This window comes from Bombina bombina, chromosome 2 (assembly GCF_027579735.1).
Source record: "Bombina bombina isolate aBomBom1 chromosome 2, aBomBom1.pri, whole genome shotgun sequence".
In the NCBI taxonomy this organism is placed as follows: Eukaryota; Metazoa; Chordata; class Amphibia; order Anura; family Bombinatoridae; genus Bombina; species Bombina bombina.
In genome coordinates, this window is record NC_069500.1 from 457,247,234 (window position 1) to 457,264,993 (window position 17,760).

Sequence of the window (17,760 nt, forward strand, 5' to 3'; positions counted from 1 at the left end):
AACATTAGCCACGGCAAGCTCATCTAATATGCTATCTCGCAGGTTGGAATTAGAAGTCTGAGCCATAAATTCCACTTGGAACTTAATCTTTCGTATAGCCACGAGGAGACTGTACACAGCCGCAATCACTAAAGGTCAGAGGCAGACCGATAGTGTGGCTCTATCTATATTACTAACCTCCATTTTTCAACCGCTCCTGCTAAAATGACACCTACTGAGGATCCTCATGATCTAGTGAGGACCGCGCTGAAACATCTTGAGAGACAGATGGAAGAGGGATTTGCCGACCTCTCGGCCGCACTGAAATCGGCTTGCGGTACGTTTACCGACCAACCATTGCCATCTGAGGACTTATTAGCTGCCATTACTCTACCCACTACGGGAGCTGAATACAATGACCCCGGATCTGTCGCTTACCAAGGGCGGGAGGCCGACTCCCCAGGATCTGCAGAGCCTCAGAAGTAACTAGAAACTAGCCCGCAAATCCGATACAACTGGCGCGAAACTGTTCCCAGTGCTGTGGAACAACCCTTGATCCTCCTTGGAACTTTCAACATCTCCTCTCTGGGCTCTGGATAAGACTCAGCTAGGGGACTGCTAAAGAACGGAGAATCACTATCCTACTTTTCCGGGTGCCCAGCGCTATTGGGGTTCACATTCAACCTAACCCCTGAATTGACATCATATTATAACGGCACCCAAACTCAACATGTAATCCCTCACAGTGGTAGGTGCCTTTCTGTGTGTTACGGAGACTCTTTGGTTCACATTACAGCTAACCCAGCCAAAAGAATTGTTTTCGAGTATCACACGCAACCAGCAGAATATTCCATCCCATTAAAAATTGAGCTACATAAGGCAGGGATTGGCTAAATTTATTACTCTAACCCTGATCCGTGGACAGTACTGCAGGGTTTTTTTTTTTTTCTCTCTCTCTCTCTGTGAGTTCACTCAGGATTTATAACTTTCCTTTCTGATATGGTTTATGAACTCTTATTATCCTAGGGTTTTCCACTATATATTAAAATAACTTTTTGTATTGCTGAAATGTATGGACCGTTGTCTGGAGTGCAGCCTCAATGCATGAAAATTGGATGTTAATATCTGTGTCTGTCCTGCTTCTGGCTCATAAAAGTTTTATATGTTATACACATTTTTTTTCCGGCTAAATATGATTGCATTGCGTGCTTAGTTTAACATTGGTCATGGCTGGTGTTAATTGTCTGAATAACAATCTGAGTAAACTTATGCAGATATGACTACTATTCCTATTCTATCACATGCCTTAATAGGACGTCTCCCTTGTTGTTATGCTTATATTTTTATTTTTGTGCTTAGATGTACTCTTACACTTATAGGGTATCGCAGTGCTAATGACTATAGATCTGAACTGTCTGCACAAGTCTTTCAATAGATGTTTTCTTATTTACAATGCATCTCGGACACGCTAATTGTTATATGCTTGTTGCAAAGTGTATCCTATGTTTGAGTTTGAGTATTGATTATGCCCCATTGTCATGTCATTATTATGCCGCACTTTCAGACTCTAGATGTAATCGCATTGCAATGTTTTACTTTATTCTGTACAACGGTCATGGCAACCACTCCCCACTCCATATGGTTTCCAGGTTGATAACTGTTTAACCCGTTCAGCAAATTCCCTGATGGGACTCTTATCGTTTATATTGATTAGTATATGGGGATATGTAGCTTTTCTGCAGGTTACTTGACCTATATGTACTCTTTAGCTAGTTGCATACAGCATAGAGTGATTATGATAGGGAGCCTCAATATTGCTCCCTCGCCACTTTGTGTTAGTTTTGGGCAATTGTTAGAGGACTCCTTATTGCCGGATACTAGTAATTTGGACATCATGTGGCATATTAGTTTGTGATAGTATAAGACCCAGAGTACCTTACCAGTACCCATCCATTTTAGTAGGGGTTTATATAACTAAATGTTTCTACGCATAGCTATATCTGTTTGAGTATGCCCAGTAATAAACTCTATTGTGTTTAATTTCACTTCAGTTATCCCATAGGTGAGACCTACATCATTTATGCCCCCATATAGAGAGCACTTCCTGTATGTAGATGTATTAAAGGCTCCTGCTGAAACCCTGAATTATGGGCAATTAGTGGATAGTTTAGGTAGAAAGCTTTCTATATAAATAGATTAGATCACCCCTTTAATCTTCTAGAGAGCCCTAAATACTGTATATAGTCAAAGTACCTTAGCTGTACATTATACTACTACATAAATTTATCTCATGCCGCTAGATTACTATAGGTGGGGAGGCTCATTGAAAGTTTACTTTGGGGAGCAATCACATTGCATCCTAACTGATGTGCCTTACTAATGTTTACTGCTTCTCCTGACCAATACGACTATTATAACTATATATCTATACTTTAGGGCTACTTCTCTACCTGCGTTCATAACCTTTGAATTAGAATGTTTGAATTTCACACTAATAAGCTCTGTTTTTCTCTAACGTGATATATGGTATTTTACACTGCTGAACCTGACAATATTCACAGGAGGGCCCTTACTATTCTTACATAGCTATGCTTACTCAACTACCCTTAAACAATTCTACTATGTATCATACTTTTCAAATGGCAGTAATCACAAGGTAGTATGTATTAATTATTAATCTGGGTGTACATAGATTTTGTGTGCTTCTGACACTGAGATTTGTTATTTATTTATGTTCACCTTATGCCCGTTATCTATGCCTTGAATACTATTAGAAACATTTCCATGCCACCCCAAACAGGGAAACTCTTTCTACATGATCCACAAACGTCTCCTGCCAATAATGTCATACCCCTAATGAAGAATTATTATTAGTGGTACAGATTTTTTTTTGTGTTTCAGTAGAGCTCCTCTCCTCCCTTTCCCACCGGTACTTGTCGCCAGCGGGTCATATCCATATCCCTTTTTCCCACATCGCCTATAGCTGGCACTTCCCCAGGAGAGGAGCTCATCCTGAAGTCCTCTACATCCCTTACATCTCTATATCCCCCCTTACGCATAGTTTGGTCGATAACTACCCTTATTCAACCTATAGGCAGTAGCTCAACTGGTTCCATAGAGTACCTAGAACGGTTCTTTACCACAAAATATATTTATATGTTTTCATATCATCTACTGTAACCTATACTGTCTTGACTTCTTATAATGTCATGGGCACGTTATTACTATTACCACTGTTCTAGTGTCATAGGAACTCACTTTTTGTTATAACTGAGCCCCTCTCTTCCCTTTCCCGCCGGTACTGGTTGTCTGCGGGTCATATCCCTTCCCCTTTTTCCTACATCGTCTATGGGTGACATTTCCCCAGGAGAGGAGCTCACTCAGAAAACCCTTATATCCCATACATACTAATACCCTCCCCTTCCACGTAACCTTCTTAAGAACTACCTTTACTTCTCTTATTGATAGTCCCTCAACTAAACATATAAACTATAATACCCTAAGCAACTTTTGCCTATAATCTTGATATAATAATTGGCTCCGTCCTCCACCCCCCCTCCATCCCTCCCTACTCTAATTTGAGCGGCTCTTGCCCGCTGCATCCTCCTACCCCATATATCTACAGAGCTACCTCCTCCCTAGCCCTACCCTTAGTTGAATAGATATCTTAATCTTTTCCTTACATAGCTGGGAGAGGACCATTATTGACTATTTTACTTTAATGATTCTCTATAATAAAACTGAAGTCTTTCTACGAGACAGCCCACATGGTATAGTAATGTTTGAGATAAGTGAATTTATTGTGTTATTAACTATACTATGTAAACATGGATATGTAAATGTTTTGGGGCTTACCCCATATTTTGTATCTTTTTATGACTTCAATAAAAATTATTTGGAAAAAAAAAGGAGAGTCTACCAATGTCAACCTCGAAATTTGAAGGATCTGGAGAGATTTTGTATATAGGAATGGTCTCAGATTCCTTGCCATGTATTCTCCAACCTCATCAGGAATTATAGGAGAAGCTTTTATCTTGGCAAAGGGAGGTAGAATAAAGTATTGACTAAAATCGTGGCAATGTAAGTTTATAGTACAAAGAGTGCCTAATAGGAAGGCAGAGACGACTGTAAGAATGAATTCATTTTTAAAATTTATAAAATTTTAAATTTCTTAAAAATGTTTTAAAATTACATTTAAAGAGGTTAATACTCAAAACAATAGAATATTGGTAAAATATACAGATATTTTTAAAAACGTTTATTTTATGAAGATATGAAAATCTATATTGATTAATTATTCTATTGTATTAAAAAGGTACACAATAAATATAGTGGATCCACTAAAAATTGCAATAATACAATATTGTGTAAAAATAAAAAATAAACAATAAAAATATAATAAAATTAGTAGTATGAATAGTCAAATGGTTAGTTTGTCCTCTATTTCATAAAATCCAAATGTATTCTCCTTATAATGTTGTGAATCCAAAATAAATTGTACTCCTGTGGTGTTGAAAAATTTGTGGAAAACCTTGTGAATCAAATGTGAAAATAATGGGTGTTAATCCAATCCTGTGATAAAATGAAAAATTCCAAAGGCAAAATTCCAAGATAAAAGTAGAAAAATACCAAGAAAAAAGTGGAAAAAAATGTGAAAAAATATGGAAAAAATAATGGGAAAAAAAATAAATTCAAATACGTGGTATAAATAACAAAAACCACTAAAAAATGAAATGGTGAAAAAGTGAGATTGTGAAAAAATTTGATTAAGATGACCTTAAGTTTGGTTAAAGATGTAATATGTCTCCTAAATTGTGATCCCTGTGTGAAAAATGGAGATTCCTTGTAGAGATGATCCTGTGTTTTTAGGACTTAACTCTTCAATGATAAAGCCTGTAATAAAACATATAAAACATAGTGCAATACTTAGTCAGTAATTGAAAAGAAGCTTACCATATATGTCAACGCATTTCGGCCCTACAGAGTGGGCCTTTTTCAAGACTATAAATGGTGTATAATGGCAGCTTCTTTTATATCTAACAGTGAACAATCCGTGTCAGTGTTAGTTTGGCGCAAAAAAATGACCAGTAAATTCCTGTTTGTGATAACCCGGAAGTTGTATAATTTTTCTATATTCTTACTTATAGTTTATAATTTATAATTGCTCTAAAAATTAGATTGACTCCTTTATAGTTGCTGATATCTAATAGCTTCATATTCATCTGTACACATTAAATTTTAAGTTATATGGTATTGTATAAAATCGGCAAACCGGAAGTGGCATGTGGTCTTTTCATGTCAACATCCGGTTTGTCCGTATATTGTGAATGGTGTTAAAGTAAATTCCTATGACTTACATATGAATTCCTATGAATTTACTTTAACACCATTCACAATATACTAATAATTAATCAATATAGATTTTCATATCTTCATAAAATAAACCTTTTTAAAAATAACTGTATATTTTACCAATATTCTATTGTTTTGAGTATTAACCTCTTTAAATGTAATTTTAAAACATTTTTAAGAAATTTAAAATTTTATAAATTTTAAAAATTCATTCATTCTTACAGTCATCTCTGCCTTCCTATTAGGCGCTCTTTGTACTATAAACTTACATATCTCTATATCTAGGGCAGCTGGGCTCCCTGTTTTTACAAGGAGCTGTAGACATATATTTTAGTTTAGCGCTGTGAGATACATACAGATTTTCTAAAATGGTGGCAATAATTGTGCCACACATATATTTAACAAAGATTTTCTTTCCTTTACAAACCTCTGTTGTTTTTTCAAGTGTTTAATATCCATGAGAGCAGAGTATTTTTGTGTATTTTTTAACAAAAGATCAAAAGGTTTAACAATAAAGCCAATCATTCAAAGCTTTTTTTGGTCATATTTACCATGGGTGCAAATATTAGTTGAGTGCACTGTATATCTGTAAATACCTATATCTGTATTCCTTTATTTTACATGAATATTATCATATATACATATATATATATATATATATATATATATATATATATACACTGCCATTCTACATGTACACGGACCGGAGGGTGTACCTTTACTTCTATACCATGATCGGGAGGTTTGTTTACAAAAAAAGGCTCCTTATCCAGAACATTCAGACATGGACTACATTTGAAGAAAGTTATCTGTATCTTTTAACAAATAAAGAAAAAGTTGTGTTAAACCAAGTATGCAGTTTTTGTGAATTTCCTCTGGAACCACAAAGCATCTGCCATACTCTAAGAGACGTGGAAGAAAACACACAGAAATGGTTCTAAGCATCAATGGTTTGCATCTGTTTCAACTCTACCACAGACAGGGAATAATTCCACTCCACATGCACTACATACCTCATACGTTTGAGGTATGAAAAGGTGAGCAAGCCTATTTTGAAAATAGTTTCAAATTCAGTGAATCACACAATACTATTCGGGATCTTTCTCTCTCTGCCGTTGTTTCTGGTCACTTTACCTCCCCTTATTTTTTTCTTATTTCTAGATTCCTTTCCACAAGTGGTAGTGCATATTTTTTGGAGCAGCAGCCAAACTATTGTTTCAGGAGAGATTGAAAATAAATATCATTGGGTCAGATAACGAGTGGAGAGCTAAGGTTTGCGTGATATGGGGTCTATTGCAGGTGTCATGAAAATATGAAAATATGTTTGAATGGTTTTATTACATAGAAATGTTATGATTATATTGAAATCAGTTTTAAATACATAAATTAGGTCCAAATCTGTTCATTGTAATGTTTATTTGCTTTTACAGCTTATTTCCATCAGAAAATGTCACTTCCTGGTTTGAAGAACATGAGCACAGTAACAGAGTTCATCTTGTTGGGATTCTCCTATCCAAGTAACAAAGCTTCAGCTTTCTTTTTTGTCTTCTTGCTATGTTATATACTAACTTTAACAGGGAACATTCTTATCCTTGTACTTGTCATCACTTTTCAGAGACTACACACCCCTATGTACTTCTTTCTGTGCAACTTAGCATTTCTGGACATTTGTTACAGTACTACAATTTTACCAAACTTTCTTAGAAGCTTCTTCATTGAGGGTAAGATTATCTCTTTGACTATCTGCCTAATGCAGGGTTATTTATATTTTTTAGTAGGTGCAACACAATTTTTTCTATTGGCTGTCATGTCTTTTGATAGGTTTGTAGCTATTTGCCGTCCGTTACATTACCCCACCATTATGCACAATATGTTATGCATAGAACTTGTAGCTGGAGCATATTTAGCATCGTTTTCCTGGTCAATTATACCCAGTATTGTAATTATGGGACTAACTTTTTGTTTTAAAGAAATTGACCATTTTTTCTGTGACTCTGCACCCCTTCTACGGAACTCTTGCTCTAATACAGAAGCTGTCCAGTTTCTGATTTTTGTAAGTTCTTCTTTATTATTTTTAATAGTGTTTTTAGTTACTGTCATATCATATACTAAAATTGTGCAGGCTATTTTTAAAACTGATTCAACAACTGGAAGAAAGAAAGCTTTTTCAACATGCTCTTCCCATGCAATAGTTATGACTCTTTTTTTTGGCAGTTGTATTTTTGTGTATATGAGGCCAAGTCACAGTGAAGATTTAGGCTATGACAAAAAAGTGGCTGTCCTTAACACAGTCATAGTCCCACTTCTTAATCCTTATATTTATAGTCTGAGGAACCAGGCAATACAAGACATTTTCAAAGGTAGGAGATAAAAGTAAATATCTACAATATATTTCTATGATATTCATTACTTTAAAATCCCAGTTTATGTCTAAGATTTCATCGGGTGGTTTTGGGTAATGTATACATATTAAAAGGATAAATCTTTATTTCTGATTATGGCCCAAGCAAATTTGTAATCAGTTAAATTGCTGAAAGCAGGGTTTACTCAATAGGCCTCTCAGTACCCAAAATGTTAATTTTAGAGATTTATTAAAAAAAAAAAAAAAGTTATTTGCACCCGTAATGACACAAAATTAGATAAATTTGTAATTTCAAATGATTTCTCAAAGTAAAAACTTTTTTTATATTTTCATGATCCCTCTTCATTTGTTTAATTTCTTTTTGTGTATTGATATACATTTTAAATAACTCCATTGTTGTAATAATTATTTTTTTTCTAGCGAGAAATATTCAACATTTTTGCTTACATTGTAGCTGGGAATAATTTTAGGTAGGCCAAATCTTTCAAATGATTTTTAGCACTATTGCATTTTACCCTGTTTCTATATCTGTTGGGTTGCTTTCTTGTGAAAGTCATCTTACATTTGCTGATGGTTACTTTTGGTTCCTATTTAAGTCAATGGGACCCATTTCCTATTCATTTTTGTTCCATTCTCATTAAAGCTTAAAATGATCTTGCTGCATGCTGACATTAAACAACTCATAATTTGGGACCTGTATACTAGACGTAAATATTTATAATTTAATGGAGTATTAACTAAATAATGTTAAGCATAGGGGATCAACACAGATGTACAATATATTTAATTCAGAATTTTTTTTTAACGGCACGCTAGAAGTATGTAAAACACAGGAAAATGAGACTGAAGGCACTTTATAATGGCTGGATATTTTCCCACTTTAACTTCTTCTTAAAAAATATGCTCTATATATGTATATAGATATCTCATATATATATATTGATTGGAGTAGCCGTGTTAGTCCAGAGAGTTAGAAATCAAAATAACAAGAGTATTGCATTGAGCAATGATACTTTTTTTATTGGACTAACTATACATTTATACGTTGACAAGCTTTCGGAAGAGTTCCTTCCTTTATCAAGTCTAAAGCAATACTGACCAATTCAATGGAATTTACAGATTATTTCTTAAAACACAGAATAGCTAAGAAGACAGTGCAGGGAGAGGAGGAGGTGTCGTAAAAATCATGAGGGGGGCTTAGGTAACAGGCAGACAGTGTCCAGTGTAGGAGAACAGACAGGGGAAATATATAGCTTTACATAGAGCATATACTGACATAAACTTATATATCAACATTGAATCAATATCTATAAAGATGTGAAATTGTATATACAGGGGGAATACAAAAGTTAAAAAAAGACAAAAGTGTGGACATAGGCTTACCTGTGTACCTATGTATAAAGAATGTGGAATATACAATGTAATTGACTAAATGAAAGTACATTACAAAATTTTTTGATAATGTGTTAAGAATCCAGAGTCCACATTTAGTCCAGAATTAAACAGGTTGAAGTGCATTATCATTTTCATTTCAAAGGTTTTTCTTTCCATGGTCTTTTTGAAGTTGCCTCTGAGAATTTTGATTTTGAGGTTTTGGATGGAGTTGTCAGGTTGGGTGAAATGGTGACCAACAGGGGTGCAGTATTTTGTTTCACGGTGGTTTTTGATTGAGTGTCTGTGTAAGTTCATTCGAAGGTGCAGTTTTTGGCTTGTTTCTCCAATATAGCATCCAATTTCACATGCAGTGCAATTTATCATGTATACCACATTTGCAGATATACATGAATATGCCCCTTTAATGTTATAAGATTTATTATTGTGACTTGCTGTGCTGCTTTCACAAACGTGTTGACACAGTTTGCAGAGAGCTTTATAGCAGCACTTGGTTCCATTCTTAGTGTTCTTTTTCTCAAGGGGTAGCTTCCTATGTACTAGTTTCTGCTTTAAGTTAGGTGGTTGTCTGTATGCCAGGATTGGGGGTTTTGGAAAGATTTTTTTGAGTGTGGGACCCTCTAAGAGTAGTGGCTGTAAGTCTTTTATGATTTTTCGTATCCCTTCCACAGCAGGGTTGTATTTCACTACTAGTTGGATACGTGATATGTTTTTCTTCTCCCTGTATTGTAGTAAGTATTCACGTGTAGTATTGAGGGCAGAGCTAATTTTTTTATTTATAATCCTTGTTTTGTAACCTTTTTCTCTGAATGATTTTGACAGTGTGATGAGGTGTTTGTCACAGTCCTTGGTATCTGAGCAAATTCTGTGGTATCTTGCAGCCTGACTGTAGATTATGGATTTTTTATGTGATTGGGGTGGGAGCTGGAGCTGTGGAGGTAGCTGCATCTATCTGTTGGTTTTCTGTATACAGATGAGTGCAGTTTGCCATTTGTGATGGATACTGTTGTATCCAGGAAGCTGACACAGTCTCTAGAAAAGTTCATTTTAAGCTTGATTGATGCATGAAATAGAGTAAATGATTTATGAAAATGTTCAAGGTTTTTTTCTCCTTCTGTCCATATGATGAAAATATCATCTATGTAGCGAAAGTGTTTGAAGGGTTTGTGAGGGTGAGTGGCTAGGAATCTTTGTTCTAAGTCAGCCATGAAGAGGTTTGCATACTGTGGTGCCATTTTGGTGCCCATGGCTGTTCCCATAGTTTGTAAGTAGATGGAGTGGTTGAATATGAAATAATTGTGAGTAAGTATAAATTCTATAAGTTTACTGACTGTAGAAGCACTAAATGTCTGGTTACTATACGTGTGACAATGGATGTGGAATCCCTGTACAGCAATATTCCACATAAAGATGGTATTGATGTCTGCTTAAACTTTCTTTCCTCCGACAGCCCTAACCATAAAAAAATACTTTCGCTACATAGATGTTATTTTCATCATATGGACAGAAGGAGAAAAAAACCTTGAACATTTTCATAAATCATTTAATCTATTTTATGCATCAATCAAGCTTAAAATGAACTTTTCTAGAGACTGTGTCAGCTTCCTGGATACACAGTATCCATCACAAATGGCAAACTGCACTCATCTGTATACAGGAACTCTGCCTTCAATACTCCATGTGAACACTTACTACAATACAGGGAGAAGAAAAACATATCACATATCCCACTAGTAGTGAAATACAACCCTGCTGTGGAAGGGATACGAAAAATCATAAAAGACTTACAGCCACTACTCTTAGAGGATCCCACACTCAAAAAAATCTTTCCAAAACCCCCAATCCTGGCATACAGACAACCACCTAACTTAAAGCAGAAACTAGTACATAGGAAGCTACCCCTTGAGAAAAAGAACACTCAGAATGGAACCAAGTGCTGCTATAAAGCTCTCTGCAAACTGTGTCAACACGTTTGTGAAAGCAGCACAGCAAATCACAATAATAAATCTTATAACATTAAAGGGGCATATTCATGTATATCTGCAAATGTGGTATTCATGATACATTGCCCTGCATGTGAAATGGGATGCTATATTGGAGAAACAAGCCAAAAACTGCACCTTTGAATGAACTTACACAGACACTCATTCAAAAACCACTGTGAAACAAACTACTGCACCCCTGTTGGTCACCATTTCACCCAACCTGACCACTCCATCCAAAACCTCAAAATCAAAATTCTCAGAGGCAACTTCAAAAAGACCATGGAAAGAAAAACCTTTGAAATGAAAATGATAATGCACTTCAACCTGTTTAATTCTGGACTAAATGTGGACTCTGGATTCTTAACACATTATCAACATATTTTATAATGTACTTTCATTTAGTCAATGACATTGTATATTCCACATTCTTTATACATAGGTACACAGGTAAGACTATGTCCACTCTTTTGTCTTTTTTAACTTTTGTATTCCCCCTTTATATACAATTTCACATCTTTATAGATATTGATTCAATGTTGATATATAACTTTATGTCAGTATATGCTCTATGTATAGCTATATATTTCCCCTCTCTGTTCTCCTACACTGGACACTGTCTGCCTGTTACCTAAGCCCCCCTCATGATTTTTATGACACCTCCTCCTCTCCCTGCACTGTCTTCTTAGCTATTCTGTGTTTTAAGAAATAATCTGTAAATTCCATTGAATTGGTCAGTATTGCTTTAGACTTGATAAAGGAAGGAACTCTTCCGAAAGCTTGTCAACGTATAAATGTATAGTTAGTCCAATAAAAAAAAGTATCATTGCTCAATGCAATACTCTTATTATTTTGATATATATATATATATATATATATATATATATATATACTGCCATTCTCCATGCACACGGACCGGAGGGTGTACCTTTACTTCTATACCATGATCGGGAGGTTTGTTTACAAAAAAAGGCTCCTTATCCAGGACATTCAGACATGGACTACATTTGAAGAAAGTTATCTGTATCTTTTAACAAATAAAGAAAAAGTTGTGTTAAACCAAGTATGCAGTTTTTGTGAATTTCCTCTGGAACCACAAAGTATCTGCCATACTCTAAGAGACGTGGAAGAAAACACACAGAAATGGTTTTAAGCATCAATGGTTTGCATCTGTTTCAACTCTACCACAGACAGGGAATAATTCCACTCCACACGCACTACATACCTCATACGTTTGAGGTATGAAAAGGTGAGCAAGCCTATTTTGAAAATAGTTTCAAATTTAGTGAACCACACAATACTTCTCTATTTGGGATCTCTCTCTCTCTGCCGTTGTTTCTGGTCACTGTACCTCCCCTTATTTTTTTCTTATTTCTAGATTCCTTTCCACAAGTGGTAGTGCATATTTTTTGGAGCAGCAGCCAAACTATTGTTTCAGGAGAGATTGAAAATAAATATCATTGGGTCAGATAAGGGGGTGAAGAGTTAAGATTTGCGTGATATAGGGTCTATTGCAGGTGTTTGCATTTGTAGGGTTTACTGCTGGCTTTACGAATTAAAAGTAAATGCGATTGCTTGAGCGCAATTGCAATTTTTCCTAGAATGATTACTGCATCCTTACGGCTAGATTTAGAGTTTTGTCGGTAACGACCCGCGTAGCTAACGCTGGCTTTTTTCTGGCCGCACCTTTTAAATAACTCTGGTATTGAGAGTTCACAGAATGGCTGCGTTAGGCTCCAAAAAAGGAGCGTAGAGCATATTTAACGCAACTTCAACTCTCGATACCAGAGTTGCTTACGGACGCAGCCAGCTTCAAAAACGTGCTCGTGCACGATTCCCCCATAGGAAACAATGGGGCTGTTTGAGCTGAAAAAAAAACTAACACCTGCAAAAAAGCTGCGTTCAGCTCCTAACGCAGCCCCATTGTTTGCTATGGGGAAACACTTCCTACGTCTGCACCTAACACTCTAACATGTACCCCGAGTCTAAACACCCCTAACCTTACACTTATTAACCCCTAATCTGCCGCCCCCGCTATCGCTGACCCCTGCATATTATTTTTAACCCCTAATCTGCCGCTCCGTAAACCGCCGCTACTTACATTATCCCTATGTACCCCTAATCTGCTGCCCCTAACACCAACCGACCCCTATATTATATTTATTAACCCCTAATCTGCCCCCCACAACGTCGCCTCCACCTGCCTACACTTATTAACCCCTAATCTGCCGAGCGGATCTCACTGATACTATAATAAAGTTATTAACCCCTAATCCGCCTCACTCCCGCCTCAATAACCCTAAAATAAATAGTATTAACCCCTAATCTGCCCTCCCTAACATTGCCGACACCTAACTTCAAGTATTAACCCCTAATCTGCCGACAGGAGCTCACCGCTATTCTAATAAATGTATTAACCCCTAAAGCTAAGTCTAACCCTAACACTAACACCCCCCTAAGTTAAATATAATTTAAAGCTAACGAAATAAATTAACTCTTATTAAATAACTTATTCCTATTTAAAGCTAAATACTTACCTGTAAAATAAACCCTAATATAGCTACAATATAAATTATAATTATATTATAGCTATTTTAGGATTTATATTTATTTTACAGGTAACTTTGTATTTATTTTAACCAGGTAGAATAGCTATTAAATAGTTAAGAACTATTTAATAGCTAAAATAGTTAAAATAATTACAAAATTACCTGTAAAATAAATCCTAACCTAAGTTACAATTAAACCTAACACTACACAATCAATAAATTAATTAAACAAAATACCTACAATTATCTACAATTAAACCTAACACTACACTATCAATAAATTAATTAAATACAATACCTACAAATAAATACAATGGAATAAACTAACTAAAGTCCAAAAAATAAAAAAGAACTAAGTTACAAAAAATAAAAAAATATTTACAAACATTAGAAAAATATTACAACAATTTTAAACTAATTACACCTACCATGAGCCCCCTAATAAAATAACAAAGCCCCCAAAATAAAAAATGCCCTACCCTATTCTAAATTACAAAAGTTCAAAGCTCTTTTACCTTACCAGCCCTGAACAGGGCCCTTTGCGGGGCATGCCCCAAAGAATTCAGCTCTTTTGCCTGTAAAAAAAACACATACAATACCCCCCCCCGACATTACAACCCACCACCCACATACCCCTAATCTAACCCAAACCCCCCTTAAATAAACCTAACACTAAGCCCCTGAAGATCTTCCTACCTTATCTTCACCCTGCCAGGTTCACCGATCCGTCCTCCGAAGTCTTGATCCAAGCCTCGGAAGTGTTGATCCAAGCCCAAGCGGGGGGCTGAAGAGTGACGTCCATCTTCGGGCTGAAGTCTGGATCCAAGCGGCGGCTGAAGGAATCCATCATCGGGATGAAGTCGGAAGTCCATCATTGGGATGAAGTCTTCTATCAAGCCGCATCTTCAATCTTCTTTCTTCCGGAGCGGAGCCATCTTCTTCCCAGCGGACGCGGATCTAACCTCTTCAAGCGACGCCTACTAGCCGAATGACGGTTCCTTTAAGGGACGTAATCCAAGATGGTGTCCCTCAAATTTCCGATTGGCTGATAGGATTCTATCAGCCAATCGGAATTAAGGTAGGAAAATTCTGATTGGCTGATGGAATCAGCCAATCAGATTCAAGTTCAATCCGATTGGCTGATTGGATCAGCCAATAAGATTGAGCTCGCATTCTATTGGCTGATCAGAACAGCCAATAGAATGCAAGCTCAATCTGATTGGCTGATTGGATCAGCCAATCGGATTGAACTTGATTCTGATTGGCTGATTCCATCAGCCAATCAGAATTTTCCTACCTTAATTCCGATTGGCTGATAGAATCCTATCAGCCAATCGAAATTCAAGGGACGCCATCTTGGATGACGTCCCTTAAAGGAACCGTCATTCGGCTAGTAGGCGTCGCTTGAAGAGGTTGGATCCGTGTCCGCTGGGAAGAAGATTGCTCCGCTCCGGAAGAAAGAAGATTGAAGATGCTGCTTGATAGAAGACTTCATCCCGATGATGGACTTCCGACTTCAGCCCGATGATGGATTTCTTCAGTCGCCGCTTGGATCCAGACTTCAGCCCGAGGATGGACGTCACTCTTCAGCCCCCCGCTTGGGCTTGGATCAACACTTCCGAGGCTTGGATCAAGACTTCCGAGGACGGAACGGTGAACCTGGCAGGGTGAAGATAAGGTAGGAAGATCTTCAGGGGCTTAGTGTTAGGTTTATTTAAGGGGGGTTTGGGTTAGATTAGGGGTATGTGGGAGGTGGGTTGTAATGTTGGGGGGGGGGGTATTGTATGTGTTTTTTTTTACAGGCAAAAGAGCTGAATTCTTTGGGGCATGCCCCGCAAAGAGCCCTGTTCAGGGCTGGTAAGGTAAAAGAGCTTTGAACTTTTGTAATTTAGAATAGGGTAGGGCATTTTTTTATTTTGGGGTTCTTTGTTATTTTATTAGGGGGCTTAGAGTAGGTGTAATTAGTTTAAAATTGTTGTAATTTTTTTCTAATGTTTGTAAATATTTTTTTATTTTTTGTAACTTAGTTCTTTTTTATTTTTTGTACTTTAGTTAGTTTATTTAATTGTATTTATTTGTAGGAATTGTATTTAATTTATTTATTGATAGTGTAGTGTTAGATTTAATTGTAACTTAGGTTAGGATTTATTTTACAGGTAATGTTGTAATTATTTTAACTTTTTTAGCTATTAAATAGTTCTTAACTATTTAATAGCTATTGTACCTGGTTAAAATAAATACAAAGTTACCTGTAAAATAAATATAAATCCTAAAATAGCTATAATATAATTATAATTTATATTGTAGCTATATTAGGATTTATTTTACAGGTAAGTATTTAGCTTTAAATAGGAATAATTTATTTAATAAGAGTTAATTTATTTCGTTAGATTTAAATTATATTTAACTTAAGGGGGTGTTAGTGTTAGGGTTAGACTTAGCTTTAGGGGTTAATCCATTTATTACAGTAGCGGCGAGATTCGGTCGGCAGATTAGGGGTTAATAATTGAAGTTAGGTGTCGGCAATGTTAGGGAGGGCAGATTAGGGGTTAATACTATTTATTATAGGGTTATTGAGGCGGGAGTGAAGCGGATTAGGGGTTAATAACTTTATTATAGTAGCGGTGAGATCCGCTCGGCAGATTAGGGGTTAATAAGTGTAGGCAGGTGGAGGCGACGTTGAGGGGGGCAGATTAGGGGTTAATAAATATAATATAGGGGTCAGCGGTGTTAGGGGCAGCAGATTAGGGGTACATAAGGATAACGTAGGTGGCGGTCGGCAGATTAGGGGTTAAAAATTTTTAATCGAGTGGCGCCGATGTGGGGGGACCTCGGTTTAGGGGTACATAGGTAGTTTATGGGTGTTAGTGTACTTTAGAGCACAGTAGTAAGAGCTTTATAAACCGGCGTTAGCCCAGAAAGCTCTTAACTACTGACTTTTTTCTGCGGCTGGAGTTTTGTCGTTAGATTTCTAACGCTCACTTCAGACACGACTCTAAATACCGGAGTTAGAAAGATCCCATTGAAAAGATAGGATACGCAATTGACGTAAGGGGATCTGCGGTATGGAAAAGTCGCGGCTGAAAAGTGAGCGTTAGACCCTTTCCTGACTGACTCCAAATACCGGCGGTAGCCTAAAACCAGCGTTAGGAGCCTCTAACGCTGGTTTTCACGGCTACCGCCAAACTCTAAATCTAGGCCTTAGAGCTCTGGTTAACTGTTTCACAAAACAAAAATGTTACACAAAACACATAAAAAATACATTACAAAGTACAGTTACCCTGTAACCATCTAAAAAAGATAATAATAAAAACAATATTGCACACAAAAATTATAAAGGCTCAAAGATATGAGATCTCAGGTGTTAGAAAAAAAGGCAAAGGGCTTTAACACAGAGACATACATTTACATGTCTAAAGATTCTCTTTCTGTATTCATGTATATGGATGCATATATATTTCTATTTCTATATATTTCTATATATACATAAATAAATATATATATAAAACTAAGAATACTAATACAGACAAAAAAACTATGCAATTTCACACTAGAACTAGAAGTAGAAACTCAGAAACCTCACAAGTTTCAGATAGCAGACACTTTCAAAATAAAGGTCAGTATCATAATTACAATAAAAATGATTATGCAGGAAACTATCAACACAAACAAGTAACATGGGGTAACAACACCAATTGGTCCAATAGAAAATCTACCCATTATAATACGCATTGGCACAATCCTAAAAAGACTGGAGACAATAGAAATATGAATCGTAATCAACCCACTGCCTCAAACTACAATAATCATAATCAAAATTTTCGTAATTACCACAACCAATATCAAGCATCAGATTCACAACAGCAAAGACAGCAAACACATAATCCTATGTACGCACAAAAAACACCAGGGAATCAAAGTAATCCTCACCATTTTTTAGAAAGAGGTCGGGCGGAAAATCATGCACGAACAAATATTCCAAATTCTACAAGGGTAGAACTAAATACAGATCAGGAAAGAGAAAACATAACACTAAGACCACAATGGTCCCTAAGAACACCAATAAAAAGAAAAGGACCAGAAGTGGTACCAGAGGAGGAAGAGTTTTGGGATCTAGACGAGAGAATAGAAGAAAGAATGAGCC

At 36.3% G+C, this 17,760-nt stretch overlaps 1 pseudogene; it reads left to right on the top strand.

Annotated features, from left to right (window-relative positions):
* The first annotated feature begins 204 nt into the window (after positions 1 to 204).
* Positions 205 to 17,760, top strand: part of LOC128647002 (olfactory receptor 6M1-like) — a 46,386-nt pseudogene continuing 28,830 nt past the window's right edge.